Source organism: Pinus tabuliformis, chromosome 5_2 (assembly GCF_031772625.1).
Source record: "Pinus tabuliformis cultivar Carrire ecotype Pingquan chromosome 5_2, CPIR1, whole genome shotgun sequence".
NCBI classification, from domain to species: domain Eukaryota; kingdom Viridiplantae; phylum Streptophyta; class Pinopsida; order Pinales; family Pinaceae; genus Pinus; species Pinus tabuliformis.
Genome location: NC_142306.1, coordinates 822,964,828 through 822,984,680, shown reverse-complemented (window position 1 = coordinate 822,984,680; position 19,853 = coordinate 822,964,828). Strand labels below are relative to the sequence as shown.

The 19,853-nt window shown below is 40.6% G+C and overlaps 1 pseudogene; it reads right to left on the bottom strand.

The window, feature by feature from the left end:
* Positions 1–17,732: 17,732 nt before the first annotated feature.
* Positions 17,733–19,505, bottom strand: LOC149161833 (calcium-transporting ATPase, endoplasmic reticulum-type pseudogene; annotated as a pseudogene).
* Positions 19,506–19,853: the final 348 nt, after the last annotated feature.

Sequence of the window (19,853 nt, the reverse complement as noted above, 5' to 3'; positions counted from 1 at the left end):
AAACATCGATGAAAAACGAACAAGGGAAATTGGCCAAGGATAGGGAGGAGGAAAGGAAGCAATGATAATAATTGGAGAAATCCATTGCTGGGACTTGTAGCATAGTTCCGGACATGCAGGTTCATGAAGATGAACCACTAGTAGAAAAGGTCGCAAAGCTCACCCTCGCGATCAAGGACTCAATGGATACTATGGGTAAGTTGAAATTTTAATACGAAGTGAAGATACCAGAGTTGCGAATAGGGTTGTAGCTAGTGATGCAACTAGAGGTTCGGGAATAGAGACAAAGAGACCTCAGCACAGAATTCAAAGGCATATATGATACAGTGGCAGATTATGGGAAGTTGCTCGATGATACGATGGATATTTGGACCTCACTACAAGAGGATCCAAACGTCTTGAAGAGTGAGAAGGAATTGCAAGCCAAGAAGAAGCAACAAGATGAGATCCTGGCAGCTATGAAGACCTTACCAGTCTTGCAAAGGTTTACCAGCATTACTAAATGACAGAATCTCTAGGCGCAATTAGATGACCTTTGGAGTTAGGCACATATCTTACAGGAGAGGATTCAACCATGGCAGGAGGAATCCCTGTAACGTTTTCAGTTAGTGGATGCGAGGCTGAAGGAATTGAATATAAGGGATGCAGAAATATTGCAAAACACTATTTTCCCTACTACAAAAGCTTTCCTAAAGGAGGTGTGTGAGGGACAAAAATTGATGGTAGAAATAATCTAGTTGTAAAACATAGTGTACAATGAGACCACAACAAAGATCAAGGGTGCCGAAGTTGAGTGACTCAAGAGGAGTCATGGTTGATTGTTGGGGGCTTGTTGGGCATGGCCCATATTGCTCCAAGTTTTGGGTAAAATACCTCACAGAAGGACTGTACCATGGGGAGATCGTGAAGGTATATTCGTCACGCGGTATTTTAGGGATTTTGGGATGGGACAAAGCCCTTATTTTGTAAGGGGTATTGGGTATTAGTCCTTATTTTATGGATTCATGGTATGTGGACAATGGTTTTTATAAAGATTAAATGTATTTGAGGAGATGTAATACTTTTTAATCAAAGGATATCATATGATGTCATCATCAGTGAATTGAATCCATGTATTCGCATTAGTAATATGTAGTTTTTGGGAAGGTTTCACAACTGAGTGCACGGAGACCTGGAAGAGTCTGCAATTGAGTGCACACACCACCTATAGTTGGATGCACAAGTCGAAGAGTATATGTAGTGAAGATTTATATTAATAAAAAATAAGTTTTGGTGAAGAACCGTATATCTTTCTATGTTCAGTATTTATTCTCGTTAGTATCGTTATGTATGATTTTCACTAAATTATAGAAAGAACTATAAGATATATTGTTATTTGTTAGATTTTATGGGTTTAATTTGATTCTATTAAATTAATCACCTACGCAAAGTTATTATGCATGCGAATTTATAATATCAATACAAAGTACAAGTAAATACGCAACGCCATTGTACAGGTATCCCTTTGGTTGTAGAAGCTCCGTTCTACAACCTCCTATAACTACTTAAGGTGAGACTACGATATATTTGCAGGTCGTTACTGAATAGGCGAGTAGTTGATATTTTTTTTGGTGCACAACACACTTTGATCCTGGGTCAAACTCGTTCAAAATAACACCAAGTTCTCTTCCTTGTTGCTTCATCTTGCATTCTTGATGATAAATATCATTTGTGCTTCATGTTCATGAAAGATCCACTTTGTTACTCATATGAACCCTCCAAAGGGGATTTTATCAATATCAGAATCCAATGAGTCATCATGCAATGTCTTCTTTCTGTCTGAGACCATGATCTACTTCAGCCTCTCATGATAGCTCTCTTATTCCTTCTTTTGTGCATGTGCCTCTTCTTTCTTTCTCCTTACCATTTTATCTTGAAATTCACATTTTCATCCTTTGAAGGTACTCATTATAATAAAAACCATTCATGATGGGGAAATATCAATCTTAAATTATTTGTTTTATCAGTACCTAGCCCATGAAATGATTTGCTTGCAATAGGCATCTGAGAGTGTTAAAACAAGAAGGCTTGATTATAAGGGTCAAGTTAAAATCATTAGTGGCTTAGGAGGGTTCCATCATTCAATTTTACTATGCCATGCACTATAAGGAACATTTCTCCTTGCTCCAACATAGTGAGGGAAGCTGAAGGGACATGGTGGGAAGCTTCATGCCTCAAGGTTGTGCCATGCACTTTAAAGAAAAGAGAGGGAAGCTTAAAGTTTTTGTTTGGATACTCAAGGGTGAGGTGAGGAATAATTTAGCCTTACCTACTATGCCATGCACTAAAAGGAAGAGATAGAGAATGGTTTAGGGTTCATGAGGGCATTGGGAAGGTGGGAAGGTGAAAGGTTCAACCTTCAAGACTGCGTTATGCACTCAAGGGAAAGAAGACTCCAAGGAGGGCATAGATTTACTGGTCAAAGGTAGGAGGAGGCTTCACTTAGCCTTATGTATTGTGACATTTTCTCTAGAGGAAGAATTATTCCAAGCTTGGGTGTCGAGCAGATTGGAGATTGATAAGGGTGAATCTTCCAACGTTTGGGAGTGCACCATGCGTTCAAAGGAAGAGGAGGCTTCAGAGAGAGTGAAATTCTATTCAATAAGGGGTCACTCTTGATTTTTAGTGCATTTTTGATCCTATGTTAAAGTATTTTGACCCAACAGTGTGTGATTGGCCATTTGGAGTGAGATTTTCATTTATGGATGACATAGGGATACAATCACTTTGATCATAAGGGTTTTCACTACACTGGGATGATAGGAGGATATTTTCAATGTATATTTTGCCTCTAAAAAATGGTGAAAGAGGTGCATGATGCTAGATATGAGAGCTCTATGTTCCATGTAGGGAAAAAATGACAAAAATTAAATGTAATGAGACAGTATGATCAGGAAGGCTCAAGTGATTTCCCTTGGGAGGATCATAATGTTCAACAGATTGGGGGTGATCTTGAGAGGGAATTATTACACCAACCTTTGGTAGTAGGATTTCATCATTAAGGCCTATGGATAGGTTGAGATACACTCTCGATAATAAGGCTAAAGGCTTTACAATGTGTATTGGGCTAACATACCAAGGAGGGCTATGAAATGGCTAAGTGTGGGATCGATAGAGTAAAAGAGGAAAATGCATTCCGACATGGCTCAAACTTGGATTACACACATATAACCATAAATAAAATCCAATAGAATACATAGGATTCATTAATGATAATGACACCTCAAGACGATAACAAAGCGTCACTTATGTCTAAGTGCGACAATTGAAATGACACATTACGACACTTAGAAAAAACGTTACCACAACTGTGATGATTGTGATCAAAAGGAGTGATAAGTTGTAGGAATATGTATAGCACATGTCCAATGATATGTAATACCATCTAATGTAGAATATTGTTCCATAAATAACTTTGGTGATGTGAAAATGTGTGACACATTCAAGAGTGAAAATCATAAAAGCAAAAACTGTGACATGAGGTAAACGTAATATGACGCTTGTAAAATGTGAAATACCTTCAAAATCACACTTTCCAAAGAAAAGATAACATGAAAATTCTACTTATAAATGTGAAAACAAGAAAAAGTGACAGTCACAAATGTGAAAGCGACACCTGTGAAGGTGAAAATGCACAAAATACGACAGTTGAGGAAACTCGACAAAGTAAAAGTATAAATGCAAGTGAGAAGAAATGTCAATAAAATCATGCGTTAACTGCTGACATGAGTTTAAAATCACACAATAAATGTCATTATGGATGGTATTATGCTTGTTCAAGCTATTATGAAGGAAGCAAGCTCATAAACCCATTGAAGACTAGGCATGTGTGTGAAAGTGACTCGATAGTTTGAAACTACGAAAAAGGCTCAAATGTTTTTGAAAAGATAAAATCAGGGAGTAATCATTGAGCGAGAGATCAAAAAACCCTCAGTAGGTTTCAAAATACAAGTGTGAGAAAATTTTTAGAGGGTGTTGTTCCGAACAACAACACTTGGAGACACACTGGTAGAACTCCAGCTTCTTAGTTTAGGTTTAATTATCTAAGTGCAAGGCCTTAGTCTTTCAAGAAGTATTGATTCATCTTGTTGATTACCTTGGCTCACCTAATTAACTTGGTTAGAGATATAGTTCCCTCCATTCTCTTACCTAGTTAAACACATATAAAAGCCTGACAAATCACAATTTTTTTTTATTTAGGAAAGATTAATATGTGTGGCGAGTTTAAGATATTCAAAGTATGAGTTTCATCTCTTGTGTTTCTCCACTACCAGTAGGCTTAGACAACACCCTAGTAGAGTCACTACAGGAACACAAGCATTGCTTCACTACCAACAAGCTTCGATAGTACCGTGATGAAGTCACTTGCTTCACCTCCCTTCGTAGGAAGGCTTTCTCTTCTTTCACCCTTTATTTATTTATATAATAGGACCGCACTTTGGAACTTATTTATTTTAGGGTGGAAGATGGATTCCGAATTATTAAGAGGAGAGGAGGTTTCCCTTTCAGAAAATTATTTATGTAACCCCTGATATTGGTTTGCTTGCTTTGGATTTTCCCCTTATCCTTTCTCTACTTGACTCGATCAGAAAGAAAACCACTATTTAATTACAATACCGAGTTGAGGAATGAGGATCCTAGAATAGGTACGGGCTTTATAGCTCTACCAAAGTTTTTCCATTTGAGTGGGTCATATTTTCCATTCAGACATCATTGAATTTCAAGATATGTAAAACCATATAGAGAAGAGGTAATAGATTAGCGAAGCATATTCGTAATCACCATTTCTGTTAAATTGGCAACTAGGGTGAAACTCCATGTGGTTCGGCTTATTTATGGCAGCAGATATTTTTATTGGATCCATCTCGTCGAGAGTTATAGGATTGATCCAAAGATCATCAAATTTCGATAACTATTTATGGAGATATGAATTTATTTTGCTTATGTAATTATTATCAAGCCAACCAACTCTTATGTAGGCTCTAGAAGCCCAACCGACGTGTCTATTCATCATCCTCGTTGTGGTATAAATAGATGAGGATTTGATATTATTTGCACACCCACTCTCTCGTGATCTCTCTTCATCCTGTTTTGGGTTTAATGGAGAAGAGATCTAAAAGGAGTGCCCTAATATCTATGCTGCTCTAATGAAGATGAAATGCTAGACATCTAGACGTAGGCCCTATAGATGCAGTCACATAGGATCCTTATCCGTTGAATAAAGATGACTGTAATAAGCTCTAACTGTAGTGATAAAAGGAGGCAAAACCGCAGTTGAAATGGAGCCATCCTAACATAGTGCTATTCTCTGAACATGGATTACATGCATAACACGATGCCCTAACCTCAGCCGCAGTCAAAGGTGGAAGATGAGCCACAGTAAGCTGCAACAATACGCAGTCATGGGAAAATTCTCTACACGCAGTTCAACGATGATATGCTGGTCATGGGAAAATACATTAGATGATTTCCATAAAAGGCTATACATTGATACACTGGAAACCCTCTACACTTCACGCAGTTCATAAAAGATCCTACGCAGCTATCAAGAGCCAAAGTCATATATGGAACGCAGTCTATATATGCACAACTAGAGCACTCAGCCGCTGTCCACATGGTAGCTGCATTGATATATTGACACGTTGTAACCGCAATCATATATGGAACGCAATACATGCATAGCTGAATCAAGAGCCGCAGTCAAAAGCTACAGCAAGATATAAACGCAGTTCATGTCATGTCTTGACACGCTGTTCAGAAGCTACAACGAGATATGAGGGTATCTGGAATGAAGTATTAGGTGCAGTCACACTCGGATAACTGAAGCGTATAGGTAATCTCAGCATTCCAGTATTGGGTTAATCTCGCATGAATAAGAGCAGTCTTTCGGATGGAGATAGAACAGTAAGACAGTCATGCCACAAAATTGATCTCAGTATTACAACAAAGAATATTCGGACCTGTTGCTTAATAGTCTTGTGTCTCGATGCTATACACTCAATGGAAGCATAGATATGGTCCTAATCTCATGTTAGATAATCTCATCATAATAAGACTGCATGCTAATAGATAAGACAGCATGAGGATGCATGAGAGCAGCATTATAGTCATTGAGGTGCAGATCCATGATGATTGAGAATAGCTCAATAATTTCTGGAAGCAACACTACATAATGAATGGGCAGCATGATAGAATCATGCAACAGCACAACACATGGGCTGCATGATGTATGAGGTCATGGACAATATGATGTGTGGACAGCACAGTGATCATGAGCAGCATGATGATACAGCATGATGGTGCTACACGGTCAGGTGCAACAAATGGACGAGATGCAGAACGATGATAGGTGAAGGAGTCACCGTGGAGAATTAGTTGAAGCAGAATGTCTTCAACTGATCTCATTGTTATAGAAGATGATCTATGCTTAGATCTAGACAAGTCAAAGTGTTGACTTCTGTTGTAATTGTACTCTCTCTCTCTCTCTCTCTCTCTCTCTCTTTCTCTGATGAACTTTGAAGATAAAAGAAGATTTGATCAAAGGGTTTCCCCACACATTGTGGGGTTTGTCCCTGGCTTGTGCCACATCTTGTGTCCTCTTGTCTTGGCTTGTATTCTGCGATTTATATTTATGTTCTATCTGCAGTTTACTTTTTTTTGATGTGATTGCTAATATGGAAAAGAAATTAAATAAATTGCTCTAGCATAGAACATACTAATCTTAACATGGTATCGGAGCTGAGGTGAAGACAATGCCCAAGCAAGAGTGAAAGAGCAATCACTGAAGACAGTTGGGACAAGACAGAAGGATCAATGGGTTCCTCATAATTCACCTAGGGTGAAGTTGAAGAAGAGAATGTTATTAGAATGGCACAGCAAAACTTCTGATGGCATCACTTCATTGGGAAGTTCAGATCTAAGGGTAGGAAGGAAAGGTAGATGTCTTGGTTATGAGTTCAGCCCTTATGCGAAGGAATGCCCGAATGACAGAGATGTGGGTCATCAAAGACAATGGTCAAATCTTCCACGAAAGCAAGGAACCCCAAAATCTCTTTTATGTACCTGATCACAAGAAGAACCTGATGTCCATCTCGGAAATGGAAGTCAAAGGTTACAAGATGGAACTTATCAATGGAAAGGTACGTGTTTGAAAAAAGATCTTTCAAAGATTTTTTTGAGTTTAGGGTTGTATCAAGTTGCAGGAAGTCCATTGGGGACCATGTCCATTGACTCAGCACTCGAGGTCTATGAGTCAGAAGGTGAGTAGGATGCCTAAATTCAAAAAGGAGCATGAAGGTACATGTCTGAAATGTACCGAAGGAAAATATTGTAAGGGTACCATTCCCCTCATGCAGCAGGTTCACATGTTTGGAACAACCCGAGGAGTTTGAGAATCATGATCAAGGAATCTCATGTATATAGGTGGAAGAAAGCCCTCAAAGGCTTGAAGAAAAACACCTCGGGCATAGTATGAGAGGATTGATAGCTGTCTAATCCATCTGAGATTCACTAGGAGTGAAACCGATCCAAACCATTACTCGAAGGTTGTGGATGATAAACCTCTCAAACTGACACCTATGTCTAACAGGTGTAGACCCTCCCATTTATAGGAGACAAAGGGAGTTGGATTCTGAATGTGGGAAGATAAGCTGCAAGGTTATGGCTACCTCGAGGATATTAACTTTCAGAAGTTATATGGTAATGATGTCGGACCAGATTTGGGAAATGCCTCTGAGTTTCATAAACTCATTCACGTTGATGTTCTTGGAGAACCTCCGTCCGGACATTTGTGTTGCAATTAGCATGGTGAGCTCATATTTGGTTGAGCCTCAATAGATTGGTGTCATAGACATTTTTGTGCCTTACAACTCTAAGCATGAAATGTCCATAAACCAAGGGCTCCTAAGTCCCTAAAAGTGTTGTTCTAACCCCTAAAGGAACAAGGTCAACAGATTACAGCTTCTCCCAGAAGTTCTCCACCAGAAACTGCTCAGAATAAGTCAAAACAGGATCATTTCAGCTGCTCCACTGGCTAGGTGCGTTGCATTGCACCTAAATTCACTGTGAGGGTGCGTTGCATTGCAAAAGTCCCTTCTGTGGGGTGCGATGAGTGAGAAATGACAAATGGCAGTGTCATTCCGCGAGGTGGAGAGACAATGGAAGCTTCCAGAATCTTCTCCTATGACACTTGCCTCACGGAATTCGACCAAGGATGGGTAAGAGGCTTTCAGTCTCCAAGTGGAAGCAAGAACTGACAAAGAGAAGACACTAATCAAACCACAAGCTAACTCATCCTCCTTACACATATCTATATATGGATCCCTCATCTCAGAGATCCAGAGGCTGGAATTTTGCATATTGTAAGGAATTGTTGTTGGTTTTGAGACAAACATCAGAGTATTGGGTGATCTATGCTTTGTTGGAGGTGAAGAGGGGCTTCTTTGCTGGGAGTTCGATGCTGGGTCAGGAACCATCGGTTGTAACTCCTCCTGGATCTTTTCTCGTTTATCAATAAAAACTATTTGAGTTTTTCCTCCATGCTTTTGTATCATTGATGCTTGTTACATTTGTATGGTTAACTTAAATATGATCCTAAGTTGTTTATGAATATAGATCCATGTCTTTGTATAGTGTTCTTCTTCTGTGATCTTACAGGTACTTGGTGAAGCTGGGCAAGTAAGGGAGTAGGTAGCTGGAGACTGTCAAAGAAGAGAGGGATTGGATCAAAGGATTAGCGCAAGACACAGGTTGGTTCTTTCTATTCCTCTCTATCTATAGTTCATAAAGGAAATACAAAAGTAGTTTTTCTCTGTTTGTTTCTAAGGCAGCTGTCACACCTTAGTGGGATAGAGCAGTTCTAAATAGACACTTTTCCCTGTAACAAAATGGCGACTCCACTGGGGAATGTCTAATTAGTTTGTTTGTGTATCATTCTTTGTTGTTTGTTTCATAAACTTATAAGTGGCATTCGAACTGCATTTGCCATAAAAAATGCAAAGTAGACATCTGCTGCTTCAATCCATTCACTAGATCTGTTTATGATTTGAACAACTGATTCACAAACTATCGGATTGGCCTTGTGATAGCTCTTAAACCCTCCTTAGATCTACCCCTGATTGTGCATTACTGATTGCTTTTACTCGGCCAAAAACCAAAGACTGAACTGCAAACTGTGACCCAGAACCCAGACAGATTCTCATTTCTGGCCCAGCGCAGGTACTGTTAAGAGATCCTGAATTTCAGCGCACTTCCCGAAAGGGAAACCTGTGCTGCATTGCAGTTTCTCTGTGTTACAGGTGCGCTGATCAGACTAGCCCTGTGCAGCTGTGGTTCTTGTGCTTCATTCTCTCCAGTTCTATCTCTGAATTTTGCTGCCTGTGATCAGTATATGTCTGTTTAAAACCCCTTTTCCTTGCTGTTATTCCGCCTCCTTTGTACAAAAGAATTGTAGATGTTTTTGTGTGTTTGTTGAGTCGTTTACAGTTTTCCATTGCAAAAGTAGAATAGTCGTACTGTCATCCTTTGATTTGGATCTGTCGCAAGTGTCGATTTCGATCATAGGAGAAAGTTTGATTGCTGTTGATTGTCAATTATACTGTTACTATTGCCTTTGGTCTGAATTTTTGATTTTCTAGTGTCAAGTACAAGTGTTCATTTCAAAATCGCGAGGTGTCATAATCATCTCTGTTTTTTATTTCGAAAAAGAACTTGTTTATATTTGTCGCTTGAAAAGAAATTCAGATTTGTACATCAACTTTCTTTTTAGCATCAATACTAAGAAAGTTGAAAACAAATACATGCATGTGCATTTTCATATAGACAGTCTGTTTGGCTTGATTTAGGAAAGTGCATTTACAGTGTGCTCTTTACTCTTTGTGAAAAGATTGTGTCTTTCTTTTCCTCTAGTAGCTAGGATTTTCATTGTACAAAAGAGATAAAAGTTTGTTTATCATCTTTAGATTGCATTTTAGGAATTACATCTACATCTCGTGGTGAACCCAAAAGGCAAACTTCATAAGCAAGATCAACTTAAAATAAATTCAATTAATCTAACAACGCTTTGGAACTTAACGCACAACATTTAGAGGTCTAGGCTAGAGATGTATTCCGGCGTCGTAAAGCCTGGTAACTATTGTCCTCACTGATGGTTGGGTGATTCCTCCACTTTGAGACGATAAGTGCCAGTACGGACTTGTGCTCCCACGTACCGTCGAGTATATTTTGGGAGACCCCTATAGGCTTAAATCCTTTATCCTTAGGAAGCTGTGTCTGCCGCCCTATTGATCGCAATGCACTGAACATAGCATTCGGGAAGATTGACTGCCGTACCGTAAAAAGTATTCTGCGGTTTTGTGATTGGTTTGGTACTCCCTCTACCTAGACCTCCAGAGCAGTCCCTTTTGTTCCTTTTCAGACTCCTTAATGGAAAAGGTCCATCTGAGCACTTGTCACTTCAGGCTCATTAAAAATCGAAGGAGACTAGAGTCATCTTTTGTTTTTTCTCGACTCTTAAAAACTGAAAAAACAAGTTGTGTCAAAGCGTATAAAAATTTATTTTAAACAGAATATTCATTACCCTTTCCTACGTTGATCTTGGGTTGAGAAAATGGAGTCTACCAACCAAGGAATTCCCCTTGGAGGAAATCCTAGTCCCTTCTCCTCTTGGGGAGATGTTGGTGCACCCCATATGGCTACATTGTCGCTTCCAGGGCTGACAATTGGTTTGCCTGTATGGCTCTTCTCAACCTCTGTCATTCAGAACACCACTATTCCTGAACAATTGAATCAACAATTAGACGATTCCAGAGTTGCCCACCAACCTTCTACTTCCTTTAATTCTTCCTCTCCTCCTTCCTCTTCGCTTGATGGGGCTGGTAAAGCCAAAAGTCAAGTTCCTAAGGAGAAGAAGGAAAAGAAGAAGAAAGAGAAGAAGAAGAAAGAGAAGAAGAAGAAGGAGCCAAAGGCGAATGGGGGAAAATGATTGTCGTCTAACGAAAATCCACACACTGCACTGACCAGGCCTAAATCGCCATGTGTCATTTGCAAAGAAGACCACTTTCACAGAGATTGTCCTTGCATCCCTCGGATCTTAAGGGACTAGTCTCCTCGTTTGCACAACCCGATGTCGTCAACCTCTGATGATCATGTTGAAAGCACACCATCAACTAGTGAAAGTGAAGCCCCAGGACAAAAAGGGAAATGTAGATTCCCTTGTAAATTGTGCGAAGGCGATCACGCCGTCCACCGTTGTCCCTTCTTAGACGAAGCTAAAAGAGTTTTGGATGATCATCCGGTTTCACCGTTACGACTTCCTCCTCAATATAAAAAACTCTTGCCGAGTCCGTCACTAGTTGAAAATCCGGCTGGCCCGCTCAGGTGGTCAGCTGAAGCACCTATCATTGAAGATAAACCATCTGGATCCATACCAGACGAAAGTCAAAAGGTCGAGGCGGCAGTTGAACCGGTCTTGCCTTCAGAGGTTTCATCTTCAGATGATACAGTCACTGAAGAGAACAAGGATGACACCATCCAAATTCTCTTCATAAACACAGACTCCGACGAACAAGGGGGCAATTTACCTGTTCCTTTACTGTAGGAAGGAAATTCGTCAGAGCCGTACCTGGCCGTCTATTCGGTCCCACCTCCAAGCAACCTAGTTGTCTCCTTCGACTGGAATCAACTAGGCAGACCCCGTTTACCAGCAAGCGTACCATTCCGAATTATCGTTCAAATATATAGAATGGTTATGGCTAGTACCATCATAGATGAGGGGGCTTCTGTGAGTATCCTTTCCTCAACTGCTTGGAAAGCGCTTGGTTCACCATCGCTTTTGCCTGAGATGAGAAATCTGACAGGCTTTGATAAAGGAACCAGTCGACCGTTAGGGATCCTTCCCGATGTGCCCATAACATTGAGAAGGAAAACAGTTCACATGAACGTAATGGTAGTTCAAGGACCCCTGGATTACAATCTACTCCTTGGACAAGACTATATTTATTGCATGGGAGCAATTGTCTCCTCACTCTTTAGAGTAATGTGTTTTCCGCACGAAGGAAGAGTGGTCAAGCTCGTGGACCAGCTTTCATTTCCCAGATCATACAGAGAAAGTAGTCATATACCATCCCTGAATGGTCTTTTCACGCAAGAAATGTCTCATTCTCCAGTCCATCCTCCCGATGAGCACGAGTAATTCGGAGGGATATGACCGAAACCCAGGGGGCATGCACCCTGGTTTGCTTCGGCAGGAAAACTCCGGGTATAGGGTAGGTTTCCGCGAGAGAATATGACTGGTCTGTACTCCCGTCCGTGATTGGAAGAGGGGGTTGGACCAGAACAAGATTCTCTTGTCAAAGTTATGTGAGTGCAGTAGCCTCCTTCACTCACCTTTGTTTATCTTAGTAGACATTGCCGAAGAAGTGTTTTGTTTGCGTTGTGAATAGAGCGATCTTTGGGTAACCTGTAAGAGGTCTATCCTTCCTGATAAAACAAATGTTTTGTCAGCTCGAATAGAGGGTGACCTTGAAAATCTGTTTTATACCTGGGGGCATGCAAACCTTTTGGAGTGCAAGCAAAGAGCGACTATTTATTTTTTTTAAATTTTTAGGACCTCTAACCCTTTAAACTCGTAGGATTGGTCGTCTCCTAACTTGCATAAAGAAAGCATGTGGGGCAAAACTCTAAAAGTTACTATTTTTATATGAGACATTCTTATCATACAACTGGATTAATCGAGCAGTGTTACCGTAAGGTTCAAGCTCGTTAAAAAATAAACCCGCATCGAGCAGTTTTAGCACATAGTTCAAGCTCGTTAAAAAATAAACATAAGACATGAGCAAATGTTTCCACCCGCATTTAAGCTCGTTAAAAAATGAACTATTCCCCGGTAAATAACCACTGTGAATGTAGTACTTCAGCCATTAAAGCCTTGGTCATGTTTGCACCGTCACCTCCACTTTTTCATTAGCCGATCATTCACCTCCATTTGTTTGTTTACCCATTTTGAGGAACAGCTGCGAAGAGTGATTTCACTAGCCATCCTTGTGACACTGCCGTGATTGGAAAATTCCAAACCTTACCTGGAATCAGCTGCTACCCATTTTATCACTCGTTCCTCAAAAGACGAGTCTCCTTTAAGCTCTTTTCAACTGAATCATAAAATATGAAAAGATTGCCGAGTCCTTGGCCTTCCAGCTCCTTAAAGGGACAGGAAGTGCTATCCCTCATCTAGATTTTAATCTTTTTGGACCTGAGGGATTATTGCACAAAAAGATCGAGCGCTTGTTTTGTTCGGCTCATTAAAACTATCGAAAATTCATCCCTTCTGTATTGTTTTATACTTTTTCGGACTTAAGGGATTAGATGACGAAAAAGGAATTTTGGAGTTACCTTTACATACCTTTTCAGACTCTCTAAAATTGAAAAGGACCAAGTTATCTTTGTCGTTAAACTCGTTAAAAAGATTAATAGCGACAAACTTGTCTTTAGATGAGAATGAGTTTCACTATCGCTAGGCTCGTTAAAACATAGCGATGGGTTTACCCGAAGGGAAAATTATAGAACAAGCATATGTTATCCTCCTCAAGCTTGACAAAAATAAAGAGGTACTGGTCAGCAATGACTAGGGAAAAATTGGGAAGAAAACTCAAAGAATCTTTATTGATAGCAAGTCGCTCTTGAACATGACACTTCCACTCCGTGTCCGAGTCGGGTTGGGTTGTTTCATTCACCGATCACATCGCCATGGTCACACCATACCATCCACATTTGGGGTTAATGCTACCAATCCATCACATCAGTGTCGCCGACATGTTCAAGAGAAGTCATCCACAGAAGCCACCTGTGTCTCACCCACTACCATACATTATACTCCATTCTTTCATGACCGCCACCCTAAACCGTATATCATCAGATCTTTTTCACGTCCATCAAAATCATTTGCTCTGTTCCATGTCATTGATGTGGGATTCATTAAGGCCCTCCTTTGACGGATCACTTCTTGTCGACATCAGCTCATTATCCAAGAAGTTGGTCTAGAAACACCCCATTTAGTACTTTGAAGCTTGCATGCCTCAATGGCAAGTTTCTCACTTCCCGCGACAGGTTTACGTCAATGACCTTCGACCGAAAGATTTTGCGTGGTGTTCGACACCAAGTCCTTTATTCACACCACGTGAATTGTACTGCAGTACCTTGAGGATCATTATCATTATCGATGATTCCTCTCGCGCTTGTTAACAGTTTACATCATTGACTAATAATCAAGCGATGTCTTTCCATGTTCGACTTCAGAACATCTCTCACATGGATCGACTTGTACTTCGAGTGAAGATCGGACGAGATTGAAGACCCCGAATCTAGTTTCATCCATCCAGGCTGCGATATATATCCAGGGAAATAAAGACATTAAATGTACAACATTGCAGCACAGATAATCATCCTACCAAAAGGATGATGGCTCTATCAGAATCATCAGTCTACAATCAGACGATTGTTTGTCCTATGTACATGAAAATGAATTTATAAAGCTGAGCATGGGAATGCCCGCCTCAGCTAGATCATGAAAACAGTATGAAGATAATGTATTGTATTGTATCTTATTACAGGTCTCCTCCCAGCATTGAAAGAACTTCGGATCCTCATAATAAAGCATTTCACCCGACACCAAAAGGTTAACGGCCTCATACTTTAGGGGGCAACTGTTATAGACATTTTTGTGCCTTACAACTCTAAGCATGAAATGTCCATAAACCAAGGGCTCCTAAGTCCCTAAAAGTGTTGTTCTAACCCCTAAAGGAACAAGGTCAACAGATTACAGCTTCTCCCAGAAGTTCTCCACCAGAAACTGCTCAGAATAAGTCAAAACAGGATAATTTCAGCTGCTCCACTGGCTAGGTGCATTGCATTGCACCTAAATACACTGTGAGGGTGCATTGCATTGCAAAAGTCCCTTCTGTGCGGTGCGATGAGCGAGAAATGACAAATGGCAGTGTCATTCCGTGAGGTGGAGAGATAATGGAAGCTTCCAGAATCTTCTCCTGTGACACTTGCTGGTGGGCTCCAGTATTGTAGCAATAATGCTACAACTCCTGGAACTCCCTTCTTTAATTTTATCAACCCGGCAGTTCATAACAAACTTGGAAGCGACGGTGCTGTATGCACAAGTACTAGCTCTTGCCGCAGCTGTCACTTGGTCAGCTGGCACAAGTCCGCTAGGGGCTTAAGCCAACTTCTATGAGCTCTTAGAAGAAGCTTGTTAACTGCTGGATGAAAGCTAATTCAAAGGAAGTTGATCTACTTGCAGAAAGAAACTGAAAGCCAAAAAGAAACGCAAACCCTAGCAAACCCTAATCCTACCAGCTAGCCCTACTGACGCAAAGGAGAGCATGCAAACTACTAAAAGAGATGCCATTACTTCTATGAAGGTAAAATACATGTCTCTAGACTACCTCTATTTGAAGAAAACATATTTTTGTATTTTTGTTTAAGTTGTTGGTATTATCATGCATGTGCTTCTAACCATTTTTGACTGTGCAGAGGTAGATCAAGGAGGAGAAATGCTTGGGAAAGGTTGGGAAGGTTCAAAGAGGGTCTAAGGGGTCCCTAACACCCTTCCAGAGAGTTTCACAAAGTTTGGCTGCTAAGAAACTGCGTTTATGAGCTTCTACAGGAAGTCTGCAGGGGTTCTACAGGATGTTCAGGATTTCTACAGGATGTTCTGTAATTCTTCTACAGGGTGTTTCGAAATGGGATTTTGGAGCATGGATGGATGGAAAAAGATGGAGGAATGAGTATGGAGGTGAAATAGGGGTGTGAAGAGGTCTAGGACTTGGTGGATGAGGCTAAGGAGCGATTGGATTTGTTCAAGGATGGAGGAAGCGATGATGCACAAGAATGTAGGAATTAGGGCAAGGTGGGGAAAGTATGGCAAATGAAGGGTACGAATCATGGACTAAGGGTTGGAGCAGATTATCTGATGGATTATGGGTAGATAGATAAGGATAACAGGTGCTCTGCAAGTTATTTTTCAAATTTAACAAATGAAGACTTGGAAAATCAAGAACCTAATTACCTTGACCTAATCTGACCTAGATAATAGCAAAAGAAATGGAACAGAAGTTTATTTGCACAAAATCAGATGAACTAACTATGAAACTAAGCAATCATAACCCTAAGCATGCAGTCAAAACTGATATCAAGTTTGACAACTAAGAATTCAACACTAATACTTGCATGGTGAAGCAAAACAACATTTTTGTGGGCAGCAAGGTCACCTTTGTCCCAACTCACGATCCCACTGAGGGAGAGGTAAGATCAGAGGTGCTTGAGCCCCTTTTTCCAAGGATCCTTTATGTTATTAATCTATCCAAATCAATCTGAACATGAAAATCTACTTTACTCATCAAAAGCAACCTAAATAACACAACAAGTTTTAAATATAAATAGCAGATTTTACTCTAAGAATGCAGCAAAGACACATGAAAGTAAACAAAGGAGGTACTGGGTGCTTGAGATGGGCCCAACCCCAAGAGCTACAGCCTCCTAAGAGAGATTTAGAGCTGGTGCAAATCTAGATTCATCTTTATTGAGCAAGAAAAGAAGAGTTTCATCAAAACTGTCCACAAGGGAAACTTGAAAATGAGTTGAAAGCAAAGCTAATCTATTGCCTAAAAATCGAACTACAAAATGACTAACTACTAGCCGAGAAAAGAAACTAACCACTAGCTAACCAAAATGAGGCCCTAAGCCTTCTTATTTATACAAATTGAGGACCCAACAGTCCTCCTAAACTTTAGGGACTCGGCTGCCCAAAACTTGTAGTTAACAGCAGTCCTACTTGACTTGCTTGGCTGCCCTTGTGCTAATTGATTTGGTGGCCTTTGAACTCTGAGATGATGGTGGAGAATTCGAGGCAAGGGCCCATAAATGAAGGGGGCACCTTCCTACAAATCCTCTCCCTTGTTCTCCGACGAATTTGGCTGCCAAGTGCTCATTAAGACCTTCAATTTTGTCTCCAAATTGACCAAAAAGGCTACACAAAGCACCCATTAGACTTGTTGGCATAATGACTAAGCCAATTCACTCTATTAGCATAAATATAATCAAAAACATGTAATAAACTAATGAGAATGGTGGATTAAGTCGAATTAGGAGGTTGAATGAGCCCAAATAATTATCCATTTTTGGGGCTCATCATCACCCCCCTACTGAAAGTGTTGCTCATCCTCTGAGAAACCAATTTATCTCCTCATCTTTGATGGCCTTGGTGGCCTCCCTTTCATGCCAAGCTTCTGAAGTGATGCCCTCTTCTCTGTCATGAAACCATGCTTTTCTCTTTGCTTCTTCCCACTGCCTGCTCCTTTTCCTAGAGAATTCTCAGCTTTGGTATGATTGTGCAAGTATGCTCAATTAGATGCTGGCAATGGTGGTGAAAGGAGATGAAATCAGTGGAGGATGGAAGAAAAGAGTGTTTCCATGCCTCCTCAACAAACTTCAAGCTTCAAATCCCTCTCCATAATTGATTCTGGCCTGCCCAAAGGCTTCTACAGGATGTTTCTGGTAAAAATACAGAACTTCCTGTAGCTTCCTGTAGAAGGTTGAACCATGACCAGATTGTGTCTGAACCTTGAAAAAATGAGTGTTCATGGAGGGGATGGATGTGCTTAGGGTGGCTAGCACAGGTGCTGCCTCCCTAGCTAAAATCTCGGCCAATTTCTCCTTCTGCTGCCCTCTCCCCAAACTTCCTTGTATGCCAATCCCAAACAACGCAAAGCCTTTGAACTCATTTGATGAAACTTCCTCAAGAGTAATTCCCTTGATGCATCATCTAATTCAATAACTGATCCATCTGCAAGTTGTTGAAAAGCACTCCTTTCAAGCAAATTTTCCATGGCACCCTTCACTAGCAGACGATTTTGTCCCATTGGTTCTGTGAAAATAATACCCATGGATTTTCGATCACAATCAAACTCCAATAAAGCCCGCCTCTTTGATCTTTGTATCCACCAATCACAATTGCCCAATTTCACTGTGCCACTGTTGAGAATTGCACTTGTATCACCTGCCATTGGGTCTGGAATGCCCATTTTTTCAACCAATACCTTCAAGGCTGCCTCAGTGGGAATACCAGTAGCATGGAACTGGTGACCTTGACAAGATATCCCTGCATCATTGCAAACTACAGCAACTTCTGCCAGAGTTTCTAAATTTTCCCCCATGTTATATGCAGGCCAATCCAATATTTTTCCATCCTCGGGATTATATGTTGTTCCTTCAATAGTAAACTCTCTAAGTGAACCAGCACTGTGCCCTATGGCTATAAACTCACTGACAGACATCTGATTGGTTGTAAGAGTACCTGTCTTATCAGAGCAAATCACTGTGGTGCAACCCAAAGTCGCCACGCTCGGTAACTTACGCACAATAGCATTCTTTTGTGCCATCTTACAAGTGCCAAGAGCCAAACATGTAGTAATCACAGCAGGAAATCCCTCTGGTATAGCAGCAAGCGCCAGAGCAACAACAATCTTAAAGTAGTACGTACATTTCTCAAAGGAAAACCTGATATTTTTTTTTTTTTTTGCCACCCATCTATGACTTCCCATGAAAGAAAATATTTGTAGTTCATGATCCAGACAAGAATAAAAATGGCACCAATCACTGTTGTCAGTCTTCCACCAAATTCATCTAACTTTCTTTTCAAAGGGGTATCATGACGTTCCATTGAAGCTTCCTGAATTTGTGCCTGAATTTTACCTATTTCTGTAAACATGCCAGTGCTCACAACAATGCATGTGCAACAGCCATTGGTAACTGTAGTTCTTGCAAACACCATGCATTCTTTTGACTGCAACTCACAGTCACACAAGGTGGCTGGATATGTTCTTTTGACCACAGGCATGCTCTCTCTGGTCAGGGAGCTCTGCTCCATCCTAAAGGTGGATGTCTTGAGGGACACAATTCTCATGTCTGCAGGAACCTTGTCTCCCACCTTCAGTTCCACTATATCTCCTGGAACAAGTTCTCTGGAGGGAAGATCTACAACATAATGTCCATCTCTCAAGACCTTTGTATGATCAGATTGCATTTCTTTGAGAGCTTCCAAAGCCTTCTCAGAATTATTCTCCTGCCATACTCCAACAATGGCATTGAGGATGAGAATCAGGAGAATGACCAGGGGCTCTACATAGGCTGTTATGCCCTCCTCAGAAGACACATTATCACGAAAGTAGGCGAGAAGAAATGAAATGCCAGCTGCCAGCAGAAGTATTTTAACAACTGTATCATCAAATTGCTCCACTACCAGCTTCCATAAAGGTGTACCATTTTTCTTCTGGAGCTCATTCCATCCATATATTTCGGCGTTTTTCCACTTCATGAGAATTTAAACCATTCTCTAAGCTCACATCATATTCTTCTAAGCATTCTTCAACAGTTTTAGACCAAGCAGGGAATATCTTGTCCTCCATGGACTATGAAATATATGATTAGATTCTGAATTCAAACAGATTGCTCCACCATTAACAGATCTATAATGCATTTGAAAAACTCCAAAATCAATACTTTCAAGAACCCTGGTAACCTTGGACACGAGCTTTAACTACTTTTCTCATTTCAAGCTTGAATTTTGACAAAAATCTCGAGTTTTCCTTCTGCAGAGCTGTTTTCTGCGTTTCCTGTAGACGACTTCCTGTAGAAACACTTGTAGAGTGCCCCTGCACCTCTAAGTGAGCTCGATATGCTGGAGGATTGTGAACCAGGCCACAAAGCTCAATGGAGGATGATGGGTTAATCATTTTGTGGAATCAGAGGATGCA